The 20745-nt window shown below is 34.1% G+C and overlaps 1 protein-coding gene across 7 annotated transcripts in view; it reads right to left on the bottom strand.

Annotated features, from left to right (window-relative positions):
• Window positions 1-19677, bottom strand: part of LOC149556843 (PROTEIN TARGETING TO STARCH (PTST)) — a 261217-nt gene extending 241540 nt beyond the window's left edge. For 2 of the 7 annotated variants that reach the window (XM_089831423.1, XM_089831429.1), the window contains exon 1: window positions 19390-19677. The gene's annotated coding sequence lies outside the window, so the exon portion shown is untranslated. The remainder of the gene's footprint in view (window positions 1-19389) is intronic. The other 5 variants (XM_089831424.1, XM_089831427.1, XM_089831426.1 and 2 more) reach the window with 5 other exon arrangements.
• Between the last annotated feature and the right edge of the window lie 1068 nt (window positions 19678-20745).

Here is a 20745-nt window from a genome sequence, read left to right as displayed (position 1 = left end):
ATACTCTATGAATATCTCCCAATAATATGAAAATACCTAGGCAAAAATTAAAAAGTCATCTTCCATAATGGAAGGCAAGTCTGAACAGATGGTAAGAGATACATACATCTTGTAATATCCTAGCTTCAACTTAACTGCACGTATGCCTGACATTACTCCAAACTGCAGCTCCAAAATTCTTTATTGGTTCAATTTCCTTTACTCATTTTTATCAAAGAATATTTTGTATTCCGAGTTTGCAAGAGGAGTCGACTTAGTCTTATGAGTTGGTTTGTTATGATCTGGCTCGAACACCGCAGCTACTAAATAGTAAAAGCAAATCACTACATCCTTTCAAAGATAACACTAAATGGCCATAGAGACTTAAAAATCTCTCTTTGACAAGAAAAAATGTGGAATAGAGGATGTGCCTTCCACTCTGCAGTGATAACTGTTCTGAGTTTGAAATGCGCAATTGAAACTTTTTGAGAGATGAATTGTCGCTTCCAAGGAATACAAATAGACATTTCCAATAACAGAGAGATGAAACCAATCATGGAAGAAAAAGAAATGGCAATGACAAGTCATCACAACAAGTGACAAGGACAACACATTAAATCTGAGAAATGAAACTAAATCACACAAAAAGATGTCTAAAACTATGCTCGACTCAACAGCCAAGAATACATGTGATGAGAATATCGCGCACACACAAAGACGATACAAGACTTGGAGCTGAAGAAGGGATTCATTATGGTAACAGATGAGATATAACCATATATATGAGCAGGAAAAAAAAAGCAATGAAGCTTGAAGCACAACACATTGCGTTCAATCATCATAATACAGCAACAGTGGCAAGACTGTGTCTGCATGATGGAGAGATAACATGGCTACAGAATAATAAAGCACATTGCACAACAAAATGGAAAGAAATACAAAATGATATAAATGCTTCATACACTTTTGCAATAACTGAAACAAAGGATTCCAAATGAAGAAAACTAAATGAAACTGCATGTGTGTCTCTACGACTACCCAGACTAGAGAATGTATGCAAAGAAAATAACTCTCAAGACGATGCTTCAGCCATTCCACCACTCAAAGACGTGGTGCTTTTAATTGAATTTTTGGTGTAAATAAGATAAAATGCTCAACAATGAATGACTTGAAGTTGTCAAAGATGAGAGCCACGAAACATGATGACAGCAGGAGAATATCAAAATAAGACAACATTAAACACGACCTTGTCCAACTAAAAAAAAATTCAATATGAAAGGAAAAACCGACACCGACCAGGAGAACAAAAGATTTGTCTCGAAGCTACCAAAATTCAACACACCCTTATTGACCTTATCTAACTATGCTCTGATACCATGTTGTATAAATGCCCAGAAATCAAGATGATAAACATCAATAAGGAAGAACTAAAACAAATACTAGAAATTACCCTAGGAAAACCCTTCACGAATGAAGGGAAAAACCCAGCCAAACAACATAAAATCATTTTTTTGATAATAAAATATTCAAGTATAAAATTAATTTCACTTGATGAAATATATAACATAAAGAGAGACTCTTCACATTACAATCGAAGGTCTCTTCAATTTACAAAACATAACTCTTTATTTTCAAATACAACTCTTTGTATTTGCATGCCTTAATGCATGAAATATGACATATGTCTTTATGTATACTATTACACTTCATCATAAATGTCCTTTTCAGATGAAGGCGATTATAATGGTATTAACAGGCAGAGATAAAGATCTTTATCGCAGCTACAATCTCCAACACCTAGATAGTCACCGAGGTATCAAAGGATTGACCTTACCTACTCTATATGTAGTTTATTCTTGATCCACTTGGCTTCACATTTAGCTTGTTGGACACTTAATATGAGTGATGCTAGTAACTCGAGGAGCATTTGATTTCATCTCAGTTGCATAAATGGGTGTCTTGGAACCCTTGGAAGTGTGTTAAGACTTTTGCTATGAACAATCATTGTGTGATCATTGTCCTTAACTTCATCTTGAATGCAATGTTAATGAACGTTGAGCACATGTTAATGTAATTGTTTCAAAAAAATAAAAATAAAACATGCCTTATTCTATGTGTCGAGGGCCCTTTGGCAGAACATTACAAAATATCTACACAAGAATATTATAATTATCATAAGCTATAATTAATATCTCAGAGTAATTATACTTCATATAATTATGACAGCATGTCATCAATGAGAAAACTACATTCTTACTTGTGTATCTTCTTCAACTCTATAAGAATCATTGGATCAAACCTTGATTAGAATGTAAGTTTTAATTAGGAAATTGAAATGAGGAAAAATTTGAATGAATCAGTGAGTTAGAAATATGCATTATAAGGAAAAATGTTAAATCTTAGCTTTATATAAATTATGTCTGAATTCGAACGTAGGGTAAGTCTTAACCTAGAGCCAGTGCTAGCTGAAACATAACAACAAGAAAATAAACCAAATCATAATCATGCAAGGGCAGGAAAGGTAATCATTCACATTCTTAGGGAAGAAAATTGAATGAATGAATTATATACAATCTGTTAAGAGTATTAACCAAGATAAACCTACAGATCTGACAGTATAGACCGTACTTCCTCTTAATAGAAATATATCTCTAATATTGGCATTTAATGATATATATATATATATATATATATATATATATATATATATATATATATATATATATATATATATATATATATATATATATATATATATATATATATATATATATATATATATATATATATATATCTCCTATAGGTGCCAAGTTAAAAAGGGTTATGTTCCTTGAGGGACATACCCTTTAGAAAGGATATATAAGTAGGTTGTAAATGCAAATATATAAGTAGGTTGTAAATGCAGACTATAGGACACATAGTTACAGCAGTCTGCTCCTATAAGCATTTTATATCCTGCAATTTATATCTAAGATTCTCTATCACAATAAAAGGTTAGATATTCAGTATTTTATCTGCATTATAATAAGCACTAATTTCATCAATATTCATACTACTTAGAAGATCATTCTCAGCATATAAGACTGGATTAAAAGTCTAATTAAGAGATAAGGATTTAGCAGAAACTTTACACGGTATCAGAGCTCTGGTAATAGAACCTAGGCTCTGCTAAATTTCAGTAATCAAACTTTGTACACATCAAGCAACAATCTTCTATCTTCCATGGCTTACACAATCAGACCCGAGGACAGGTTTGATGGGAAAGAGCACTTTGAAGCCTGGAAGTTCAAAATCATGATGATTCTTGAAGAGAACAATGTAAAACAATTCATTGATGGAGCATCCAAACAACCCTCAATTGAACCTCACAAATCTATCTGGAGCAAAGGAAATAGAAAAGTTATTCAAATCATCTTGGATGGAGTTAAAAATGATATTGTACCTATGCTTACAAAACATCAAACTGCCTTTGATATGATGAATGCATTACAAAATGCCTATGAAGTAAACAATGCAACCAGGGTTCTTGCACTAAAAAGTCAACAGAATCACATTCAGATAAAGAAAGGAGAATCGATAAGTTCTTACTTCTTAAGAGTTGCCAGCATTAGAGATGAACTATCAAGCATAGAACCATCATTAGTGACACAGAATTAACACTTATGGCTATAGATGGATTGCCAAATTCATGGGAGACATTTGCACAAGGAATAAGTGCAAGAGATCAGCTCCCGGACTTTAACAGACTCAAGAATGATTGTCTTCAAGAGGAATCCAGAAAACTAAAGAAAGGAGGGAAACCAAAAGTAGAAGATGAATAACTTCACGTTCTTAATACAAACTCCTATAAAGGCAAGAAGAAGCATTTCAAGAAGAAAAAGGGCAATCAAAAGAATGGAAAGCCCAAGAAAAAGAATGGAAAGCCCAAGAAAGATCTATCTAAAATAAAGTGTTTAAAATGTGAAAAATTTGGATACTACAGGTCTAATTGTCCTAAAAACTCCAAACAACAGGCAAATTGTACAAATGTCATTAGAGAAGAAGATACTTATGATCCTGAGAACCGTGTTTTGTATTCCTCTCTATCAAATGAAATTTCAAATAAAGCATGGGTAATTGATAGTGGATCTTCTAGACATATAACAGGATACAAAGAAACTCTAGATTCTTTATTAGAGAAGGTTAACAGTGAAGTTACCATTGGTGATAACTCAGCACACTCCATTGAAGGAATTGGAAATTGTACTTTGAAACTAAAATCAGGAAATACTCTTCTTCTTAAAGGTGTACTCTATGTACCAGGGATCAAAAGAAACCTAATCTCAATTACAACACTTGAAGATGATGGACACAATGTTGCATTCGTGGATGGCAAAGTATTAACTTGGGCTAAGAACTCTTCCATCAAGAAAGCAAAGTTAATTGGTCAAAGAAAGGGATATTTATATGAATTGAATACAGAATCTAGTCAATCCATTCAAGCCCTAGTCCACGAAGCTAAAGATTCAAATGAAATATGGCACAAAAGATTAAGGCCTCTAAATTTTAAAACTTTATCAACTATGGAAAAGATGGTTATTGGATTACCCAAATTAAATAAAGACCACCCTAATATTTGCAAAGGGTGTGCTCTGGGTAAAAGCACCAGAACTCCCTTTCATGATAGTACTAGGAAAACAAATAATGTACTAGAATTAATTGATTCAAATTTATGTAGACCTATGTCTATTCCTTCTCTTGAAGGATTCTAGTATTATATCTTGTTCATAGATGACTTCTCTAAGAAAACATGGATTTACTTTTTAAAATGCAAGGAATCAGAAGAAATCCTACAAAGATTTAAAGAATTCAAAGCATTAACTGAAAAATTTTCAAGACATAAAATTAAAGCCCTTAGAACTGATAACGGAGGAGAATATACCTCAGACTTGTTTAAAAGGTTTTGTAAAGAATCAAAGATTAAAAGGGAGTACATTGTTCCTTATAACCCAGAGCAAAACGGGGTAGCAGAAAGAAAGAATAGGACAATTATAGAAGCTGCTAAGGCTATGATTTTTGACCAAAACCTAGAATATTATCTTTGAGCAGAAGCCTCTTGTATTGTTGTATATATTCAAAACAAAAGTCCTCACTCCTATCTTAAAGATAAAACACCTGAAGAAGTATTTACTAAAGTAAAACCTAATATAAGTCATCTTAGAATTTTTGGATGTCCTGTATATATCCATGTTCCAAAAGAAAAGAGAACCAAGTTAGAACTCTCTGGAAGGAAAGGTATTTTTGTAGGGTATAGTGAAACTTCTAAAGCATATAGGATTTTCATACCTGGACAAAAAACTATTGAACTTAGCAGAGATGTAATCTTTGAAGAAGATCTTGTATTCAAAAGAGCCATAAGTTTTGATGAACCTTCTCCTTATCTAATTCTGAAAGAAATAGTGAATCTGGGTCCCAAAGGGAGAACTTAGAGGAAATCGAAGATGAAATTCAAAATATGAACCTTGAAGAAAATTCAAAGAAAAGATCACTTTGGGCCATTAAAACAATTGAAGCAGCTCAAAACTTTGCTGCACTTTCCGGAACAATCAGAGAAAGCAAAAGACCTAAAACATTCTCTGGTTATACAGCTAACATAAGTGATTTATCCAAAACAGAGCCAACCAATCCTTCTGATGCTATTAAACATACAGCTTGGAAAGAAGCTATGACAGAAAAATACCAATCTATCATGAAAAATGATGTTTGGGAAATTGTTCCAAAACCTAAAGGAAAATCTATTGTTTCTTCCAAGCGGATATTAAAAATAAAGCATGCTGCTGACGATAGTATTGAGAAGTATAAAGCCAGATTTGTAGCCAAAGGATTTTCTCAGAAAGAAGGGATTGATTATGAAGAAACCTTTGCTCCTATTGCCAGATATACCTCCGTAAGAGAAGTCTTAACAATTTTCGCATCAAAGGGAATGAAGGTACATCAAATGGATGTGAAAACAGCATTCCTAAATGGAAAGATTTCAAAAGAAGTATGTCTAAAGCAACCTGAAGGATTTGAAACTCATGATTCTAACGCTTTTGTTTGCAGGCTCAAGAAAGCTCTCTATGGACTTAAACAAGCTCCCACGGCTTGGTATGAAGAGTTGATAAGTATCTGACCAGCTTAGGATTCTCCAAGAATGAAGCTGATCCAAATTTATATTATAAAAGAGATAAAGATGATATGGCAATTCTGATACTGTATGTTGATGATCTACTAATAACAGGTGATGATCATCCCATAGATTAGTGCAAGAAAGATCTAACGAGAGAATTTGAGATGAAAGATTTAGGACTCCTTCATTACTTCCTAGGACTGGAAGAACGGTAGAATTATGATAGTATCATACTAAATCAAGGGAAGTATACACAGATATTTTAAAAAAATTTGGAATATGGAATTGCAAACCTATGTCTTCTCCAATGGAGACTAATCTACATAAACTTAAGGAAGCAGTTGCAAAATCACCATCCATGGATTCTACTCTCTACAGACAGATGATGGGGTCTTTTATGTACTTAGTAAGTACAAGACCAGATATTTGTTATGCAAATAATGCCTTAAGTCAGTTTATGTGTGAACTGAAGGAGATTCACCTAGTCACAGTTAAACCCATTATGAGATACTTACAAGGCACTCTTAATCTCGGACTCAAATATGAGAAAGTTGCTTTAGACTTGCATCGATTCACTGATTCAGATTGGGGTGCAAGTGTTAAAGACAGGAAAAGTACTTCAAGATGTTGTTTTAGTTTGGGATCAGCAATGATATCTTGGATATGTAGCATGATTACCAGGAGACCCGTCTCCCCCCTAAAAGTCGTGTCTCGGAGACCGAGACGCGTCTCGGAGACTTTTCGCGTCTCCGGAGACCTCAAAAAAGGTTGGAGACTTCACGACGAAGTCTCCTAAAGTCTCCCCGTCTCCTAATCCAAAAAGTGAAGTCTCCCCAAAGTCTCCTGGTAAAATATAAATGTAAAATATAATATTAAATAATTTTATATATTTTAGCCCTCATTTTAATGTTTTTAATACAAAAATTAAAACCACCAACAATTTAAATCAAATGATTAAATCATTTAAAATATTTTATTTAATAAATTAATAACTTTGAAAACATTAGAAACACTTTTAAAAAATTATTTTTATTCAACAATTTAAATGACTAAATCATTTAAAATATTTTTGGAGAGCGATGATTTTTTGGAGAGCATGATAGCTGAAGACCTTGAGATGGATGATCACAACCTTGTGGAGTAGATAATAGTACCATCGACATACTAATACTAGATATATTTCTGTTTTTTGTTTATTGTACAAAGTGTTTATTTTTGTTTGCATATCGGCAATTCAGCATCAAACTATACTTTTTTGAATTTAAAATTTGAATATGTAATGATAATCCTAGCGATTATCAATCTGATATGATGGTGATCCTATGCAATATTCGAAAAACAAATATATCTATGAGATACAATATTGTGATCATGTGAGTTTTGAAATCTTTAACTCTATGAGTCTATTTTAATTTTTAATGTGACATTACTATTATTATTTACTTTAGTCTTACAGTATTACTATTTTCAAATTTTATATTTACTTTTAGTATTAGACTCTTTAAACTATTAAAAAAAATTATATAAAAAAAAAATTGCCCTCTCCAAGTACCCCCGTCTCCTATTTGGAAAATTGTCGCACCGGTACCAGTACCAGTACCGGAGACTTCGAAGTCTCCCCGTCTCCCGGTGACCTTGATATGTAGAAAGCAGTCTTCAGTAGCACAGAGTTCCACAGAAGCCGAATACATTGCAACAGCGATTCCCTCCCGAGAAGTAGTATGGATGAGGAAGTTACTTGTGGGATTATTTGGGCAAGCTATGAATCCCACAATTATTCATTGTGATAATCAGAGTTTCATCAAGCTCTCAATGAATCCAGTTTTTCATGACAGGTCCAAGCATATTGAAATTCCTTACCATTATGTAAGAGATATGGTAGACAAGAATTCTGTAAAATTGAAATACATTTGCACTGCAGATCAGATAGCAGACATACTCACCAAACCTCTATCTAGAGTGAAGATAGAACACTTCAGGAGGAGACTTGGTATGGTTGAGTTGTAATCCATTTGTACTCTCTTGATTATTAATAAAATAATTTTATTTTGTCAGGCTATTGACTGTTATGGGCTCCACCAATTGTATTCATTTGTATTCATTATTTTAAGAGGTGATGATCTCTGAAAATAATAAACATTGTATAAAACATTATGAGAGGTGGCGATCTCTTAGATAATGTGCTAAACAGTAAAGTTCTACTGTAAGATCTAGATGAGTTCAAGATCATATTGTGATGTTGACATTGCTATGTTCATGGGTCACAAATTGGATAAAGAAAGAATCTTAGCATTCTCCGGGTTTATCCTGTATTCTAGTAGATCTTAAAATTCAGGATCATGTTGTGATATGGAAATACCAGTTTCTATGAAATCATAACTTGGATAAATGAAGAAATTACTCTTCAGATTTATCTTGTATGATATCACTAGTGGCAGTGATTTGTCATATCACAGGCTTAGTAATATGACTTTATATCATGTCTTCTATGATACCACATACTAAGAAGAGACAGACAGATATAGAGTATTAATTCTTGCTTCTTCATCTGTATTGGTGTTGCTAGATATAATATCTCTTTGTAGGATTATCAGGTTAAGAGGGAGTGTTAAGAATATTAACTAAGATAAACCTACAGGTTTGACAGTACAGACCGTACTTCCTCTGAATAGAAATATATCTCTAATGTTAGCATTTAATGATATAAATATCTCTCCTATAGGTGCCAAGTTAGGAAGGGTTATGTCCCTTGAGGGACATACCCTTTAGAAAGGATATATAAGTAGGTTGTAAATGCAGACTATAGGACACACAGTTACAGCAGTCTGCTCCTATAAGCATTTTATATCCTGCAATTTATATCTAAGATTCTCTATCACAATAAAAGGTTAAATATTCAGTATTGTATCTGCATTATAAAAAGCACTAATTTCATCAATATTCATACTACTTAGAAGATTAATCTCAGCATATAAGACTGGATTAAAAGTCTGATTAAGAGCCAAGGATTTAGCAAAAACTTTACGCAATCAAATTTAAAACATGAATCATAAACAGCTAAAGTTTGTTGTTAAGGGCTTCCCCTTAGATGGTCATATGGCCATTGAGAATGATAATTATTAGCAGTTGCAGTTAAGGGTCACGATCCCTTAAGGTCAAACAAACTGTCCTTGCCAGTAAACAAAGACTATTAGTCTGATATGGGTCAGCAAGACCAAGAGAGTCAACTAGACTCAATTATATAATAAGCGTAGTGAATCTAGTAGAATGAAATAGTGCTATATATTTATAAACCTTGGCCAAGGTGATGCAATACAAGAAGCATGTGACCATCAGTCACATGAACCAGAATACACATCCCGTTAGAGAGAGCTCATACTTGTAAAGGAAGGAAAGAGGGTGTGACTGACTAAGAGTGTGACTGACTAAGAGTGATGTGGATTATAAACACTAGACTCAGATGGCAACTAAACACCTCTTGTGTAGGGTTTGGCTACTTCCAAAAGGAAAGTGTACGGAGGACCATTGGTCAATGGTCGGGAGCTAAAGCCTTTGATAGCGCTCTCCCTCTCTTAGAAAGGCAAAAAGGATATCAAAACTTCCAGAGGGGGTAAAAGCACAATATTCTTATTCTCGCGCATGTTCTTGTTATTATTTGAATGAAAGCAATTATTTTCATTATATAGTTATATTCAATTTCATTTGAAAGTGGTTAAAACCTATAAGTTATATTTATGTTCATGTGAAGGCTAATTTCTGTTCACTTGAAAGTAATTAATTCAGCTATGGAAAGTTTTCATGTTCATGTGACAGAAGAAACTATTTCATTTCTATTATAATGATAGGTAGGTAAAAGTCTTGTTCTATATGAGCTTGTCAAATATTGTATTAAATTTCTATTCCTGTAAAATTATTTAACTATGTAATTTAATCATTATTTAATTTAAATACACTGGACCCCAACAAAACCAAAAATACCAACATCCAATGCATCCACCAACATATCTAAAAATAGAAATATTGAACAATGGCTTAGTCAATGTCTAAGATTACTTGCCAAAAATAATATACAAAAATTGTCCAAAACCAAACCAAAAGGGGTCTGATGTGAATCTCAATCGCCTAAGCTCAACGAAACACCTGTCACTGCCAAAAGTTGGTTCAAATTATCATCATGAGTCCCCTAACCGTAACTCATTAGCCTACTAGAACCCACCGAATAGGCTAATAGTCCACCATGTCGAAGTGCTTAGGAAGTGAAGATTACAATGTGACCATGAGTCAGGAGAACACTTGCATAGCCAGCACACTCATGTCCATACCCTACCAAAGCCCAATACTGATTTGCAACATTAATCATGGTCATAATGATAACTATCAATAAAGTTTGCAGACAATGCCAAACATACAAAAATAGTGCCTCCAAGATTAAATTTTCCATTTTTTTGTCATGAGAGAGAAAGAAAGAATTCCCCGCTCGCTATGCATAGGCACAGCCAAATACACCTATGCACACACCAATTGCATACATGAAAGCCATCAATGCATTGAGAAAATTAACTGGATAATGTCTATACACAACTGTTTGCACGATCACATTGGCCTCTACTATAGTCAAACAGTTGGAAAACCCTAGCAATGGCATTGCCCATCATTTGTGAACAATGCCCAATGAGCAGGTAAATGGTTCAAAATCTCGTCAAAACATGATCATCCAATCAAAATCCCATCACATTGTAAGGCCAACACAAGAAAAATTTATACGGATTTTTTATTTTTATCAACCACATGAAAGCCTTGAAAAGACATAATAATGCTACTTGGGGACAGTAGGGGCTAGGCCTCACAATGTAGCATCAAATAATAACCACATTGTACGCCACCACCACTAATAGGTGACAGTTGATAGTCGCTTTCAGCAAAGAGTCCGCATGATAAATAGTAAGCCCCAATAGAGTAGGAAGGCGAAAAAACATAGGTAAAGGGCATATGGAGAGCACGGACTAATGGAAAAGGCCAACACACAAACAAGTGCAGCAGCCAAACCATAGAGACTAATCAGCCTAATTTTCCATTGGCCACAGCTTTCAAGATCAGTAGCATGGGGTGCCAAGATTTTAAACGTGTTGCTAATTATCCTTTCAACTGCCTATGCCAAGTCAACTCAGAATCACAAAGCAATACACTGGTTTTCAGAGCCTAGGCTATTGCACGTAAATTATAGCACCATTTAAAATATTAACTCGGTATAATGACAGCATATAGCTTGGCGTCTAGGGTTTAGAACCAAAGTGCCAACCATCATGGAAGACTTGTGAGGCATGAAACAAGTGCAGATCATGAGGGACAAGTATAGACCAACAATAAGACACATAGGCACACCTAATGGCACATCCATGAGACAAATGACAAACTATGTAGCATCTAAGGCTAATCAAGTGAAGCTATTGGATTGAACAGCAGTAAAGGCCATGGCCAGACTGCATCCATGGATAAACATAAAGCATGTGAAAAAAGAAAAGATCAAGACCATGTAACTTTAGCACATAATATCTAAGTGAGATAATTTTCCAAAAGCTACAAGGAAAAAGGAGCCAAAATTTGCAAAACCAAAGTGGGTGCCAACACACTATGTGCATTTGCAGTGTCCCCTTTTTGTGCTATGAATGCTGGGGCTATCACTGCAAACTTCCCTTCTTACCATGTCAAATGCATATGAATTAAGAAAGTAATGGAAGATAAATGAAAATCAGTGTGATCTCTGATATATATTCAATGCAAAACATATGCAGACTGACAGTTACCTGATAATTGTGATGTCCAATATACAATTATGATGCACACAGTATGTTTGATATGGCAATTATAATGTCTGATATGCATTGAATCTATACAATGTCAAAGATTAATTCTATCACTTGCAGTGATAGATTGATTATGTTATCTCTGATTTGCAATGGAAATATGCAAATGATATTTAATGCTTCTAGAAATGCTTAATATGTGGTATATCTATAATATTATGCAGTGGAAAATAATTGCTTAGAAGTGATTAGTGATGTGTCTACTTATCAATGAATGCTTGCACTTAAATAGATGTTGTCTCTTATATACAATCTGAACTGTGTGATCCCTTAGATGCCATCTCTAATATATGCTATATGTGCTTGCACCAATAAGCCAATTAGGTTGTTGGGGCTAAAAAGAGCATAGCCAAGAGTATAAGAAAAGAGAACTAATGAGCATTTGATTATGGTGGAATGAAAGATGAGATTGGCATCTTGTATCATATGCTGAAGATGATATGACATGTCGGAAGAGACACAGCTCCCTTCATAGTTCATTGTGATGGAGCCCTTAATTTTTTGCAAAATTTAGGGCCTCCATTTATAATGATGCAGAATTGTCATTGATGTCAAGACTATTCATATGTTGCCAGATTTCATCATCTATGTCAATAGCTTTTTATGAAGATTTATTCGTTAAGAATGTCATGTCCACTGATTGATTGTCAAAGGATAGTGCTCTTAATTGGTTATATAGTTACAGTTTGATAAAGAAACAAATGAGAATAACAATGACCAAGCTTGTCGAATATGAAAGCCCAAGTTGTCTACCTAAGTAACGGTTTAGTACACAATGATATCTTAAGGGAGACAAACACCAAACGAAATATACAAGCGCTTTTGATCATGGAAAAACATCAATGTAAATATGAAGACTGATATATTATTTATATTTGCATATTGAGAAGTCATTATCAGAGTTGTGGTTGTAAATGACACAATCTGGGATAGAGGGTGGCATCATACATGGTATTTCATTGCAAGAATAGCCCAACAAACATAGATAGTGATTAAAGAGATTGACAGAATGAACAGTCAGCTATTTGAAACAATGTATATCTGGAACAATGAACAGTTTATGTTAGAGCCAGTGATTTGTTATACTATAATAGGGGATGTTTTGCATGAAGCAAGTAGCAGCGACTATGTTTAAGATAGCAGCAATCCTGATGGTCAAATTCTTTGATGGCCCATGTAGAACATAATGCTGAGTAAAATGATTCAGCTTGAAGCAATAAAAGAAAAAAATAAATCAGACTCAATGATAAAGAATACAGGTATCGAATGGACTGCAGCAATAATAATTTTGAAGATTTTAGCAACAACCAAATGCCATGATGGAGTTGAATCTAGTACTCAGTGATGAAAATATCAAAGACGTTAGAAGGAAATTATTGCCGGCAGCCATAGGAGCCCTCTAAAACTATTGAACGCCCAGCATCACAATACTCTTCACATGGACATTCGAATACACTCAGGATGCTTATTCGATTTCACTTCAGAAATAATATGGTCTCTCCTTGTTGCAATCACAAATGTCAAGACGTGATTATTCTAGGAGGGATGGAAGGGGCTCAGTACCACAGCCCTGTAATGTCAACGCTGTGCATATGCATGAGGTTTGAGTCTAGCCATAATTTCTGAAAAAACAGGTCTCACGACATTCATGATGTTGAAGATAGTAGCTACGATAAAGATCTCTGGAAATATGAAAGTTATTACCATTATTGTTACGTTCAACTGAAAAGGACACTTATGTTTAATTGTAATATTAAATGTAAATGACATGTGTCATTCTCATGCATTGAGGCATGAATATTCAATGAGTTGTAATTAATTATAGGAGTTATAGGAATCTCAAGAGACCTTCGGTTATAATGTAAAGAGTCTCTCCTATTGTTATATATATCACATCAAGCGATAGGCTTTGTACATTTTTGAAGTTTATTATCAATAAAATGATCGTTTTGTTGTATGGTTGGGTTTTTCCCTTCATTCTCGAAGGGTTTTCCCAGGATATTTCTGGTGTTCCTTGTTTCAGTTTTGTCTTCTTTTAATTGCCAGTTATCTTTATGGATCTCTAGGCTGTAGATTTAACACATGAGGCGTCGTATTTTCTGAGGCACAGTATATTTGCCCATTGTTTTGTGAGAACTTGCGGCAAAATATAAAAATATATATACATTACAAGATCATGGTTTGCGATAGTAAATAATATCAATCTGAAGGAATATAAAGCATTGTGCCAAAAACCAAAAAATAATCAAGTTCCAGATGTGATTAAGAGACTTTATGGATTTATCAATTGATAGATTGAGTAGTGATTAAAGTTTGTGCAAGGAAAAGCCTTCATATGAATCAACGGTAAGACAAAAGAAGCCCGATAATCAAAATGGTTAAAAGGCGATACTTATTATAAAAAATGTTAAAAGGCATTAATAGTGCCATCAAGGTCTCATATATTAAAATTTAATTAAAATGAAAAGTTGTGTTGTTAATAAGATGCATCTTGTTTCAAACAAATACAACCCTTATTTGAGATATAAATAATGACACATCTACAGACCAAGTGAAACAAGACATTCGAAAACATCCATAGTCAAGAAGAAATATTTATATTATTTTGTATGGAGGGATAAGGAGCTTAATATGACTTTATAATGTAAATTTAATTATTTTATTTTAATAATAAAATAAAATGTTCTTTGTTTATTACTAAAGGCATGGAGATTTAAACTGCAAATGAATCGTCCTTTGTACTTTTTTTTGGAATTTTGTAAACAATTTAAATGTCAGATAAGTGGACATGGTCATTTAGCATTTTAAATTTGATCATCGCAAATATTGTGAAATATTAAATCATTTCCATATCTGTGTCCAGTTTGTCTCCCTACCAGAGGAGTTAAAGCTCAATCTGGACTTATTTAAGATTGCATAATATTTGGTCTGTCACATCTTGATTATTAAATTGTTGGCAATTCAAGTGCATAAGATAAGATAAGATAATAATATTGATGTCCACGAAAAACCAAAACGGTTTATGGAACTGAGCATACAACTAGAAGAGCCAGCCAAAGCAAAAGCACCAAATGGTTTACCCGCCTGGGTGTAGTGGAGTCTGAAGTGCAGGGGAATCGAGAAGTATTCTCGTTCGTTGGCCAAAATTGATTAAGAAGTCCTTTCGGAGAAGTGGCAGGGTCTTGGATTTCCAATCTGCAATTTTGAAAACCAACAAATTGTACCACTTATTTCATAAGCTAATCAATTAGTTATCTATCCTAATTGATTCTCTTTATACTAAGACTTCTAATCATATCCTTTCAATATCATTTGTCATCATTGACAACGGTAGTGATTAATAAATAATTAGTCAACTCTCTCTCTCTCTATTTCGATGATCTTTATTGATCATGTAACTCTTAATTAATAACTTTATAATGATTTAGTTGTTTCCGCTAATAGTTCTAGAATTGTCGTCTCACTATGTGACATGAATCATTGTTTCCGATGTGGCAATATTCATTGGGTACCATGTAGAGATTAGTTCTTCGGATTGATAATGAAAAACTTCTATGTAAAAATAAATTGCTGTCATAGAAGACTTAATATTACTTAGAAACATATAATCACTCGACATTTATATTTGGTCAATTCTTTTTGATGGGATGTTGATTGTTATACTAGTCCACAGCGTGTAATATGAATCTGTGATAATTAATCCTTTCTTGGCGATATGTTCTAAAATATATTTGACAACTCCTTGCTTTGCTGAGTCATCAAATTATATTTCTCTCATAGGACCAGCAATAATTGTTGATGGATCTTGATAAGTTTCAAACTTCAACTAAAACTTATCGAATCACACATCAATTTAGGTTCTGAACTTGAGGGCATTATGATCTCCCCCTCCTTGAAAATGCTTGCCCACAAGCATTCTTACATTTTCATGATGATTCCAGGATCCCAAGATTTACTTTCATCCTCACCTTGGTGCAATTTCAGAATAGCCTCTTCATTCATCTCAAAGAGTTGATTGTCATAAATTTTGTCCATTTTAACTTCAAACAAGGGTTTATGAATAAGTTGAAGACTGCCCTTGTTTCCATAATCAAGCTTGTCTAAATCCAAGCTTTATTGTTTGCTTCCTCATCTAGTTCTTCCAATATTTTTTTTTTGCCCCTATCTTGTAAAAATTTTATTAGATCATCTATTTTCTTGTATTGATCATCCTTGTCCACTAGCTTTTGTATCTCCTCTTCCCATACCTTTGATGTTATAATTTCTTGTTTGCCTATCTCAAGATGATTAGACTAGATACATTTAGTGACTTCAGATTCTCTATCACTAGAAGCATTACTCCCCTCATCTACAACTAGGGATGATAAGTCTTCTTTAGAAGGTGAAAGAAAAATTTGGTTAATGATCAATTCGACAGAACTTGAATTATGGCTCCAAGATTTAACCTCTATGTTGTCATTCCCTCTGTGTGATCCTTGCGATGATGCACAGTCACCCTCATCATCCTTGTGAAACCATGTATTAGTCTCATTCGTTAAACATGAGTCAATAGCCTCTTGTTACTTACCTTGCATTTGTGGCTACTTGAAACATTTGGTAACTACTTTCTAAGTTCCCTCTGGTGCATGATGATCATCCCTTGTGTTGTCCTTTCTTAGAGTTTCAAGTTCTGTGACTGCACTTTCTCCTTTTGGTGCAACCACTTCCAATTCCTCTAATGATGAAAGAATATGAGAGACTTGACACAATTTTCATGGCAATCATTCATATCTTGTTCCTTAAAGTGTGCATGCTTTTCATATTCCCTTTTCAAGTCCAAGTGATGTCTACTATATTCCTTACGGGAGTATTTAACACTTAGCTCTATGTAGACTTCTAGGGTCATGCCATGATGTAATCAACTTTTCACCCTATCTTGTCCAATTTGTTCATGTTGATCCACTAATTCTGATTCATTGTTTTATTGCCTTTCGACTTTCAATGGGAATTTTGGTGGTACTGACTTTGAATTTTCTGTAGGAGTTTGAATGAATTGTTTTCTATTACCTCCATTGTTGCTATTCTTGTATATTAGCATTATCTTCCTCCACAATTGATCCACTCTTTCTTGAGCGCTCCCTTGACCTTCCAAAAATTGATTCATGAGTCCATTCTTTTAAGGGTTCTTGTTATATCAGCTCAAAACTTGTTCTCAATTGTTTTTATTTTTACTAGTCTGAAAGATGTTCCCCCCATTGGCTGGTACGTTCACTAGCTCTGAGACCCCAATCATAATGTCCCTTTTTTGGATATGAAGGAATGTCGGGACTATTACTCCAATCTCCCCTTCTTACTATGTCAAATGAATATGAATTAAGCAAGTAATGGAAGATAAATGAATATCAATGTGATCTCTGATATATATTCAATGGAAAATACAAGCATAATGACAGTTATCTGATAGTTTTAGTGTCGGATATACAATTATGATGCATACAATATGTTTTATATGGAAATTGTAGATATGCAATAAATCTATACAATGTGAAAGATGAGTTCTATCACTTGCAGTGATAGATCAATTACACACTCTCTGATTTATAATGGAAATACACAATTGATATTTATTGCTTATAGCAACCTTGTGATATCTGATATATCTATAACATTATGCAGTGGAAAGTAATCGATTAGAAGCAATTAGTGCTGTGTCTGGTTATCAATGAATGTTTGCACTTCAACGGATGCTTTCTCTGATATACAATCTGAACTGTGTCATCCCTTAGATGCCATCTCTAATATATGCTATTTGCATTGCACCGGTAAGCTGATTAGGCTGTTGGCTCTAAACAGAGCATATCCAAGAGGATAAGAAAAAAAGAAGTAATATGTATTCGATTATGATGGAATAAAAGATGAGATTGGCATCCTATATCTTATGTTAAAGATGATGGGACAGATTGGAAAAGACACACCTCCCTTCACAGTTAACCATATCACTTCTTCCATAAGTTAATCAAGTAGTTATCTATCCTAACTGCATCTCTTTATACTTAGACTTCTGATCACATCCTTTCAACACTTCATTATCATTAGTTATCATTAACAATGATGGTTCTCATAATCACTTAGTTGACTCTCTCTCTATTTCATGTTCTTTATTGTTCATGTAACTCTTAAGTGGTATATTTAATGACTTAGTTGCTGCCATGGAAGGCTCTAGAGTGGCTGTCTCACCATGTGGCATATGGCATGTGTCATTGTTTCTGACATGGCAATATACATTGGTACTGGGTAGATATTAGTTCTTTGGCTCAATAACCATTAACTTCTCCCTAAATATCGACTGCTGTTGCGGAAGACTTAATATTACTCAGTAACATATAGTCGCTTGACATTTATATTCGGTTGATGCTTTTTGAATGGATGTTGAAAGTTATACTGGTCAAACATGACTCTGTGACAATTGATCTTTCACTGGTGATGTGTTCAGGAATATTTTTGATAGCCCCTTACTTTGCTGATTCGTCAAATTAGATTTCTCTGATAGGACCATTTGTAATTGTACATGGAGCTTGATAAGCTTCAATCTTGAATTACAATTTATCAAACTGCTTAATAATTGAGGCTCCAAATTTGGGGACATTACAGCATGGGCATTGAAGACTGTTATGAGAACATTCCCTATTATTTGAATACAGTGTCAATAACACAAGCTTGAAGAGGCACAATTTATTTCTATAATTAAAAGGACTTTATTGGTAAGAAATTAATAGCAATCATTACAAGAAATCCTCATCGGAGAGTTAGAATACTATTTTGATGATAAGCCTGAGGCTTCTGTGACCTACACCAACACACAAACTGATGGAAGAAGATGATCACAGAATAAGGAGAAGAAAGAGGATCAAACATTCTCAACATTGAAAATGGTTGGGTCAGGGTTAATAACTTGGAAATACTAAAAACGATCCCCTTGAGATCTTGTATGAGGGACTCCCATGCACAAAAAAACTACACACGTTCAAAGATTAAAATCTGAACAATCCCTTATAGATTTCGAGAAGAAGGATCGTATACATTAAATTGGTGGCTCGCTTAGTGATGACCAAAATTAAAACATTCACCTTTAAGAAATCAATGCCTGCAGTTTGGCATGCCACGGCTAGCGGTGACTGTTAACTAAATGGCACAATTCCCATCAAATGATAAAACTTATCTACTTATTATTCAGAAGCAGCACTTTGAACAATGCTCAGGTGCATTTGGGAAAGTAAGGATAAGCTGACGAGACCAGTGTGAAGTGATTCTGCTGCATTTGCAAGGGCTTCCGCATGAGAATATAACCTAAGCCTGAGCTTAACTCTTACTACTCTACACAGTATTACTACTGACATAATCAAATGCAAGATTACTTACATAATTAAACCCAACAGCAGGAGAAGAGCGCCAAACACCGGTGCTCCTTCAATATAGTCACGAGTTGAATGTGAACAGAATCCGTGGTGTAAGGGATGGGCATTCCTGTACTTCAGAATTTATACCTCACTCGTTGGAGGTGCTTCTACTTGCCACGTGTCTCGCAAACTTCTCAAAACTGTTCCTGGAGGAAGTCAGCATAAATTGCTGGCGGATGAAGCTGACCCCCACGATTTCTATCCACAAAAAACTCTCCCTACCGGTTTTATTTTGCCGCAAATCATATACCCTTAAATAGATTCTGCCTGCATTATATTTAGCACGTTCTCTATTGCAGTGTGGGAGCCTCCACATGAAAAAAGTTGGAAAAAGCAATGTAAAGGAAGTGCATTTTCGTGGCTGTATAGCCACGGGCATATTCTTGTGGGAGGTTCAATTGGTTTAGTTTACGTGTCTCTCCCAAGGACCGTGCAAATCCATGTTCTCTCAACTTAGTATAAGCTTGGGGTTAATTAAATAAATAAAATATTTAAGTATTAATTAATTAAGATGTTAGAGTGGAGTGGATAAACCATATTAAGAGTCACATATGTCATGCACTATATTTGATAATAATTAATTATAATAATAATAGAAGTAAGGCATTGGCCTATAGTGTAGCGGTTGTTGCTTCTCTTTGTAATAAGAAGATCTTGTGTTTGATTTCCGAAATGGGAGGTTAAATAAGCTTAATATAAAAATAATAATAGAAGTAATTTTTGGATTATAAATATATATTATTACAATAATTTATAGAGTTTGAGTTATTAGTCTCTACTTATTAAGGTAGGGAACTAATGTTTTATTTTGACCTCCTTCTATTAATTTGTCAAGTTTCAAAAAATCAGATGCTAAGGTTTGATGAAATTTTTATTATTAAATTAATTTAGATTGATTTATTCTTATTTTCTTGTTGGTCCTTCGGGGTTTATGTTATTTTTCCAATTCAAAAAATCAGAAAAAATATGAACAGGGAAGATGAACTAAATTTAATACTTGTCACCTCCACCAAAATGAGTACTCTAAGTTGTCCAATCAAATCTACAAATCATAAATACTAAACAAGGGCAACTGGTGAAAGATGTAAAGAATCTTCTCGTCTTTTTGACTCTTCAATTCCGTAGCCACGTGTCCTCAAAATATCCCAGGCCCAAATATATCAACCGCCTATATTAACACCAGATTGAAGAATCTCACAACTTATAAGTAGAGTTTCCTAGCTTTTCTAACGTTTGCAAATGGCTGAAGGATATCGCAGATCTATGAATAAAATCAATAAATTTGCACCAAACTCCACTCAAATTTAAAATATAAACC

The sequence above is a fragment of the Cupressus sempervirens genome, chromosome 5, assembly GCF_028749045.1.
Source record: "Cupressus sempervirens isolate cs-2001-9-10 chromosome 5, ASM2874904v1, whole genome shotgun sequence".
In the NCBI taxonomy this organism is placed as follows: domain Eukaryota; kingdom Viridiplantae; phylum Streptophyta; class Pinopsida; order Cupressales; family Cupressaceae; genus Cupressus; species Cupressus sempervirens.
This window is presented reverse-complemented; position numbering and strand designations above follow the sequence as displayed.